Source organism: Pogona vitticeps, chromosome 4 (assembly GCF_051106095.1).
Source record: "Pogona vitticeps strain Pit_001003342236 chromosome 4, PviZW2.1, whole genome shotgun sequence".
Taxonomy (NCBI): Eukaryota; Metazoa; Chordata; class Lepidosauria; order Squamata; family Agamidae; genus Pogona; species Pogona vitticeps.
Window position 1 is genome coordinate 47,223,598 of NC_135786.1, and position 6,532 is coordinate 47,230,129.

The following is a 6,532-nucleotide window of genomic DNA, read 5'->3' on the forward strand; positions in this document are numbered from 1 at the left end:
GATCTCACTTGTGTTTACCACCCATTGTCTAGACTAGGCTCTACTTAGGCTGGGTGATAATTCATGCAACATAAATATTAAGCCCTGGGACAGACACACAAAGCTGTTTGGGACTCAGGAGCAATCTGGCACATGGTTGTTTTTCAGCCAGGGTGAGGTTATCAGGAGGGCAGCACATAAAGCATCACCTGTCAACAATAGCACAGCAGCCGAAAAAAGTACTGCACTCAACAAACCAAGCTTCCATTGCAAAAATTCTAATTTAAATGCAATGTCAATTCCTAATTAGCACTAAACTGTATAAGCAGTACAAAATATGAATTGGGATTAAATACACTTAATGAACAGAGGGGGTTACTTCTAAAGAAACAGGCACTGGATTGTGCAGCATCTTTGACAGTGTTAAATGAAAGGCAGTTTTGCAAGACTGAATCCCAGAAACAGGAAACCAAGTCTGAGACAAACTGTCAAGAAATCCCTTCCTGCCATTTTTGATCCTTATTTGATTGTGGGTTCCTACAACTGCAGCTTCTTACCGCAATTCACAACAGTAATGCACAGTCTTCACAAAATGACTTCATCATTTACTCAGATCCATGGGAACCATAAAGCCCGTGGAAAGGTCCTTGTTCTTGAAACTGATACTAGATCAATTCTTAACTAGCCTTTGACCCTACTCTGGATGCACCTCTACCTTCCACTTGAGTGCTTCCCAATTAGTCCCATCCTTCAGAAGTTCACAATAATATCTCACACATATTTACTTGGTAGGGCATGTTTATTCTCAGTAATCAGCCAGAAAGGCAAAATATTTCCAAACCAGCAACACTGTTTTCTAGCTACTGCTCCAGTGCTGCATGACATCTGGACTCAAATCAGAATCCTGAACTCTTCTCAAGACTGGCAGACACCAATACCCTTATGAAAAACAGATTACCTACGGAATCCAGTCATATATTTTAAAACAAATAAGTGTATATAAATTAGATAAGCATACCTATTTGTCAAATGATTCATGTGATAACTATGCGCCTTCTGATGCCACGTTACTGGGGAAATTCCCACAAACTACGTTCCAGTTTTATGTAAAAGGTCATATTGAATATCTAATGAGCACCTTCTGGCATTAGTTTTCACAACATCATGAAATGACACCTACTCATTATCCTTATTACTGCAGGACTTTAGTCTCTTTGCAGAAATAAGGAAGTGGAACACAAGGGTCAGCAGGTGTGTCTATAATATGGGTGTACACTATGCACAGCAGAAAATTATACAAAAGGGAGATATTCAACATCACAAATACAGAATAATACTAACGACAAGTCAATGCCTTTACAGGGGGAAATTAGGCACTTATTCAGTTCAGGTAAGATCGGACATATTGCATAACTGCATGTTAAATCTATTCAAGAACAATGAAGAAATATTTCATAATCCACCTATAACCTGGCCTCTGTATTTCCACATTTTTATTTTGCCTGGTTGCCCATCACTGGCACGCTGAGACAGAACACGGTGTAAATTACAGAGACAACCTTTTAGGGTTGATGCTATTGTCACAAGAATACTGGATATGCAGAGCTCATATATCATTCCATTTACTTTGCCAATTATAAACACCATGCAATAACAGTATGGTAAATACTGAAACCATAGTGCATAACTTCTGTGAATTATTCAGATAGCCATAATGTGCCTAGTACAGTGGGGTCTTGACTTAAGAACGGCTTGAGTTAAGAACATTTTGACTTAAGAACCACTCTCATAGGAAAATATTGACTTGACTTAAGTACTTAGATTTGAGTTAAGAACTTAAAAAAACCACGTGGGAGGCAGGGAAAGTGCAAAATGTGAACTTTCAGTTAACTGTTGGCCAGTGAAAAGGGTGCCTGTCTGCTTCCTCACTCCTCCCAGCGTTTAGAGAGTGGATTGGGAGACAGTCTTCAGACTGCCTGGTACTGCCTGGACTGTATTTTCCCTGCCTTCCCTGAACCTTTCTTGACCTAAGAAAAAAAGAAACAAAATATCCCCCTCTAGTGGTCGAAGGCAGAATAGCGGCTTCCCATTAGTTTCTATGGACGGAAAAGAGCAGATACGGATCAAATGGTTTTCAATGCATTCCTATGGGAAATGCAGATTTGACCTGAGAACTTTTTGACTTGAGAACCGCCTTCCAATACGGATTAAGTTCTCAAGTCAAGACCCCACTGTACTGTAAAAGCATACAAGACAAAATATTAATCAAAATTCAGAATTGGCAGATGAATGACATAGTGTAAAAGCACGAGTAACTGTGGTATCTCTTAGAAGCAGCTGCTGCTGCCTGGCTGCCTGGCTACACTAAGGGTCTCATAACTCTCTGGAACCAAGTGTGATGTGAAATGTTGTAGTCTACATACAATACTGTATTTTAAGTTCAATTAAAAGAGGGTATGAGACTTTAAGACTTCATTTCTCTCACTTTCTCCTCCTCAGCATCAAGCTCTTTGTTCAAGGCAGTCCAAGCCATCTGAGATACCGCAGTGTTTATGATAACAGGACCCAAAGGAGCTATGATGACACTCTTCTAGCATAGGATGACACAAAGTTCAACCAGTGCAGACCAGCTATCAAGATGCAATGAGCAGGAAGAGGTCAACTGGAAGGGAGCAAAGAAGAGAGGACAGCACTTTGCAGAGATATGTTTCTGGAAGATAGATTCTCACAATCATGAACTTGATATCACACCATAAAGGAGAAATGAAATAATACTGTGCATTACAATCAATGCACAAATAAAGAGTAGCAAATATAAAATTCTGTAAACTGACATGAAGGGGACAATGATTTAAATGTTTCCTTTTTACATCTAATGTGTGTTGTTCTATCCCAATCTCTGTGCTATGTGCATCAGTTTTTGTTGGGATTTACCTGCATTTTACTTGTTCATCATGAGAGATCACAGCTCAGAGATGCAGACGATAGCACTCACTGTATGCATGTGTGTATCCCTCTCTTCTCTAAATGCAAAGTCCTGGGCAGTGGACTGAAGTACACGAATCACCTGGTCAATCTTTCCTAAGCTGATATGTATTTCTGTTTTATAGTATGTACATTTACAATGTTCATCTACATGTACTGTAAGGATATCTGTCTATCTCCTATTTTTAAATATTAGTTTTATCCTCATCTGGCAAGATGGAAGTACTCTAACTTTGTTTGGTAAGAGCTAATGTCTCTGAAGCTTAGAAAGCATGATAAAATTAAAATGCCTCAGGAACTGAGTGAGAGAGGAGGGAGAAGACAAGAAGACTGAAAATTATGGCTCACACACATTTAAAAAGTCACGAAGATTCACTTACTAATTTTTTAACTTAATTTCCACCCCTTCCTCTCAGATATTCAGTTACTAGCACACCCCGTCTAATTGTTTTATTTTTTAAAAAAATAAAGGCTCCATCGAACCATTACGCTCATAACACAAATTTGTCCTCATTTTCATATTACACACTGAAGATTTCCCATGTTAAAAGTTATTATTCTGAATGAAAAGAAAGCAATTTGCAGTTAAACTCAAATGGTTTTATAGAAGAAAAATATAATCCCTTGGCGCCTCGTTCTTTTGACAAAGTAAAATGGCTGCCTTCTTGACATTTTCTCACCATGTTGTCACAGATGAGAGAAAATGTACACAGAGGTAATAAATGTGTGGACAGCTCCTGCTTGCTATACATAGATACAGCTGGCTGGAGACGGCTGCAATTTGAGTCTGTACATATAAGGAGCAAAGATGTTGCTACAAGAGGATTAAAACTGAAGTCAGAATTCTTAATCAGATGACACAGATTTTAAGAGGAGGGATCACTATCACCTCATCGAGAGACCCCAACAGAAATTTATTCAAGTGAATACTCATCTGGTACTATATTTATTATCACTAGGAATAGACAAATCTGGCTATTTCACTTTCTCCTGCATTTGAACATTTTTAGTCTCAAATTCCTTTTGAAGAAATTGGAAATTTTTGGTTAATTCAATTTTTAAAAATGAAACACAATGCTTGCCCAACACTAATTAACATACAAGCACTGACTGTATTCTTTTGTTTTGAAACCTCAATGCACATCTAATTTATGGTGATCCTAGTAGAGATTTCAAGATATGCAAGATATTTAAAGCTTTACCAATGGTATCTCTCCCTCATGGCTAAATGTGAATCTGAACCCCGCTCACCTGAGTCCATAACTATCTGCTATAACACTGGTTCTTAACCTTGGGTTACTCAGGAGTTTTGGACTACAACTCCCAGAAGCCTTCACCACCAACTGTGCTGGCTGGGGTTTCTGGGAGTTGCAGTTCAAAAACATCTGAGTAACAAAGGTTAAGAACCACTGTGCTATAACATACTGGCTCTCTAGAAGTATTTGCAGCTGACTATTCCTTATTGCCATGGAAAACTGCATTGAAGCATTGACCTGTTCCACTGGCAAAATTGCTTCAAAAGACTATTGCTCTGGGAATTCAGTACAAACGGGCAAGGATCAGAAACAGCCATTCAGAGCCCTGGAAAAGTGCAGGTTCAGGGTGTAGTCTTTCTTTATTCATGTCAAGAGAATTGCACAATTCAAAGCCATGGATACACATGAAACATAAGTAAAATCAAAAACCAATTTAACTGTCAAGACAATAAGACTATTTTTGACCTGAACTAGTCAGAGCTTAAGATGCATGCAGAAACTTTTCCTCAACTTCAACCACTGTCCAGAGGGCTCATCGTCCATGATGCAACACTTGGAAGTGACGGATTTGCTGGCTGCACATCGTTGCCCAGAGAGGGAATGCCCGAGTGAATTCACAATGTTTTCCCACCCTGCAGAGGCTCCTTCTACATCCCTGAAGAGAGGGACATTGTGGTTGAGATATGACTGAAGGTGTTTGCATCAACCACAAATAGAAATAAGGGAGTTCTCTTTTTACTTGTGTGGAAGTGGCTACAGTTGATTTTCTCTCAAAAATTGTGTCACATACTTATTTTTAGTAATAATTTTCTTATAATGGATTATCTCCCCTACAGTCTTTACAGTCAGCCACAAGTTAAGATTTTCATTTTACCTGAAGTACATAAAGTCTCAAAGTGTTCTGAAATGTAAAAGCAAACCAGATATCCTCAGAAAAGTTAGTGGGCACTTATTAACAACTGACTTCACAAAGATTAATTGCGTCTCCACAAAACCCTGAGCATGCTCATCTTACATTTCACAGCTGCAAAACATATCTTTTTACAGCATGCAACTCAGCTGTGAACTATGCAGCTGACTAATTGAGTAATTTACTGTACCAAAGCATAGGCTTCGTTTCAAGACAATAAGATCTTGAGTGATCTGTGCTAGATTTTCCTTTCCAGTACAAAGATATAAAAAGCACTCTTGGTTTCTCAGAGTTAAATTAGAACAGTGACAACAGAAGAATGCTATGGTAAGATCTTAGATGTCCAGTTTCACAGCTCCTGTGTCAAGAACTCACGTTCGGCAACTACAGAATGAAATTAAAGCTAGCTATAGTAGCTTCCCTTTAACATGCCAAGTACAGTCTTTATTTATCTGAAGGTACAAACAGAGCCATTAAAGATGGGGGAAGAGAATGAAGGGAAGACTATTTAACTACTACTCCATTAAAGGAGATGTGAATCAAAATTGAAGTCAAATATATTAACTCAGGCAATACATTCTATGAAAGGTACTTCAACTAGTGTTTATACATATATACAAAATTATAACTTGCATTGAGTATGACTAATCTTTCAAGGTTTGCTTCAATGGCACCTACAAATAAGCAGTATTATCACTTGCAACAGTGAACACCAGCAAGTATGAGGTCAGCTGAGAGCCAACCTGCACCAAGACTTTACTGATTTCTTCATACATTCACAGGGCAGATCTTTGCACAGAAAACTAACATTCTTGGCAACAATTGTCGAGAAACATGATGAAGCTGCATTCAGGTAGGGTACTAAAGCTCAACCACATACACAAAGGTCTCTTTCCAAAGCCTTTTGGATGGAAGTTGTTGGATATGCACAGGTTCCTGCACACCCTGTGCTAAAAGCTACCCTGGGGGGGGGGAACCCCATTTTCCCACCATTTACTTCTGTATGTGCATCAACTATTCTGCCAAGTGATATATGAGTCTTCATACTGCATCGGCTATTTGTGGGCAAGCAACACCTTCTCAGACAGATATTATGCATTAAGAAATAATAAACCTCAGAAATACTACTCAAGTCCTGTACAGCCAGGTTCACAAGATACTTTATATGGAAATCTATCCATGTTTTTTCTGCAAGCATTTTTAAAATCAGCAACCTAAGCAGTAGTAGTGGTTTAGCAGTTGTTACTCTTAAGGTACCTGAGAATCAAAACAAAACTTTTCAGTCTGCAAATAATTTGAGGTACCAGCCCTACTTTCCACTCACTTGTGTTCCTCTAGCTTTAAAAATGAAATAAAATGCTTTTTCGCATTTTGAAATCAAGGGCTTTCTTCTGCTTTTCGA

At 38.6% G+C, this 6,532-nt stretch overlaps 1 long non-coding RNA gene across 1 annotated transcript; it reads right to left on the bottom strand.

Moving 5' to 3' along the window:
- Window positions 1-759: 759 nt before the first annotated feature.
- On the bottom strand, window positions 760-4,243 carry LOC144588670 (uncharacterized). Its single transcript, XR_013544322.1, has 2 exons — window positions 4,207-4,243; window positions 760-4,160 (listed from the first exon to the last, which is right to left on the bottom strand). It is a non-coding gene; the product is annotated as an uncharacterized LOC144588670 (long non-coding RNA).
- Window positions 4,244-6,532: the final 2,289 nt, after the last annotated feature.